This window comes from Adiantum capillus-veneris, chromosome 8, assembly GCF_014529385.1.
Source record: "Adiantum capillus-veneris isolate H3 chromosome 8, ASM1452938v2, whole genome shotgun sequence".
NCBI classification, from domain to species: Eukaryota; Viridiplantae; Streptophyta; class Polypodiopsida; order Polypodiales; family Pteridaceae; genus Adiantum; species Adiantum capillus-veneris.
Window position 1 is genome coordinate 42,239,250 of NC_140938.1, and position 2,697 is coordinate 42,241,946.

Here is a 2,697-nt window from a genome sequence, read left to right on the forward strand (position 1 = left end):
GGCTTAGGGTGACCCTTGCCATCCAATCAAGCCTTTCTTTGTAAAGGATTGGGCTTTATGTAATAGTATGCTACTAGTTAGTTTTAACTAAGCTCAAATGTAACCCTATGTCCATCAAGGCCAGGCATGAGCTTGAGGTTAATTTGTATATTTCTTGGTGACATTATAATACAATCACTCACAATTGTGAGTTTTGAAAACAAAAATGTTTCTCTCAAATTTTATATTGACCTTTTCAGTTAATGAAGACTTTGTGATCTTCTATAGGGTCCAATTTTCTATGACACGTAGGCCATAGAGTGTTTAGGGCTCCCAAAACGATGTGGTCTTATTTTTATTGATACCCTTTGCTTGGAAAGGGCCTTTGGATAAGTATCTCTTCCTTGGTTGACACCACACTCTATACAATAATAAATTATGCTTAGTGTTTGTGTTTAGTAATGCATTATATAATACCTCTCTATAGGGGCTATTCAGTTCAATTGGGTATCATAGGGTCCAATCAGAATAAGGAATCCTCTCGTGTGTAATTCCAAGTGCCTTCCGTTGGAGCCTAATATGCAATTTTTTCTCTCAAGCCTTAACCATAGCTTGTATATTTTTAAACTTAGCTTGTTCCTTTGCTACTTTCTTTTGATGGAAGTCATACAATTCTTCTTGGCTTAGGGGATCATAGTAACTTTTGAAATTACTCCCATTGAGTAATCTAATAGTTTCGACTCCATCTAGAGTCTCCACATGAATGGTATTTTTGCATGGTAATCTCACATACTCTATAGTGGCTGCAAAATGAACTTAGTTTCTATTGATCATAATATGCCTCTGTATAGGCATATACAAAGAAACAGCCTTTTGACACATGAAATATATATGTGGCTGCTTATGCACAAACACAAGTGGCTATCATGGATTGTAAGAGATTATTCACATGGGCTATTGACACATCACTTTTCTAAGTGGAAGAGGTTGTTCACATAACAGGTGCAACAAAATCTCGCATCCCAACAATCCTTCCCTATGTGGGTTTTGGATGATCCTATGGTGGGATTGTACAAGTTTACAACCAAGTGGAAAGGATTCTTGTAGATGATTGTATGGTGGGATTGTACAAGTCTACAACCTAGAAAGGAGAGAAATATTTGATCCAAGAAGATGTAAGTCATATGGAGCTTACAGATATAAAATAGATGTACATGTATGTCTATCAATTTGAAACGGGAAAACGATCAATTTTGGTGGATAGTAAGGGACGTGAGTATAAGTATGTGTACATGGCAAACATGGAAAAGCTTTCCTATTGGAGAGAACCATTTTTTGTCATCTACTTAAACCAGATGGCCCATAAAAGACCGATGGAAAAGGAGGTGAGTTTTATTGATTGAGCCACTGAGATCCCACCCCATGTAGAAAGTATTCATTGAATAGGATCAGGAAAACCAAAAAATCAAGATCCATGGATTAGAAGAAGGAGCTTGTCAGAACTAGAGCCTATTAGACGTGGTTATACAACAGTTATAGGGTCATCCAAGCCATACCATATTGGAAGGGCAAGGCGAGATGTACATATGAGGGAAGAACCAAGAGCCACGCCTAGAATCATAACTCCTCTGAATGAGGAAGCTCTTGCAAGAGCTCATGGAATGATGAGCTATGTCATTGAGCCAAGAGCCATGTGCTCGTCCCAATTTGCAAAATGCATGGCTTTAAAATAAAATGCATCAAGTGATCCCCATGCTCATTGAGCATCTTTTAAACATGTATTGAGAGCTGAATATGTTACAAATTTTCACATCCAATTTGAAGGTTTCAGATTGACCTTGGAAGGCACAATCCTCACTTGGTTCCAACCTTTGAAAAAGAAAAACTATGGGAATATAGACGCATTGCTACAAGAATTTGTAGAGGAGTTTTCCATGAGAGGAATCAAGCACGATACTATGTTGCAAATTCATTCCTTCAAGTAAAAAGAGGGTGAGAAAGTTCAAGAAGCTGCTCTACAATTTAAGCAATAAATTGAGAGGTGTCCACCATGTGAGAGCCGTAGGAGGACCGTCAGTTAATATTATTCATAGAGGGGCTCAAGAAAGAACACCTCAAGAAGGATTTATATTTGAAAAAATGTATGACTCTGGATGAGGTTACGAAGGAAGTTCTCTACTTAGTGGACAATTGCTAGATCTATGAAGAAGTGTCGAGAGATGCAGATGCAAGTTCAACAGATTCTTGATCTGCAGCCAACGGACCAAGCACTACAAAAACAACACCGTAACAGCAAATATCCCTTGAACATTGAATAGCTAGCGGAAGAACTTGTGAGGAGAATGGGAAAAAAGTTGGGGATTCAAAATTAGACTACCACCTTTCAGGTGATGCTTAACTTGTGGAGAAGATCATCCGACATTGTAATGCACTATGTTGTCTCAGCCATATCCTAAGAAAAAGTGGTATGCCATTGAAAACAAGTGGCCAATCTATGCCACTGAGGAATTCTGCTATAATTGATTGAAAGTTAGGGAAATGCCTTATCCACCTAACCCTCAATATCATTATAACATGCTAGAAAGTCCTCAGTATCCACCCAATAGACCAGCACCACCACCATCAAGAAAGACCTCACAACCAGCAAGCCCGCAACCAAGAGTAGAAAGACCAAGACTAGTGTTAGTTCATCAAACAACACTACCATAAAATGATCTA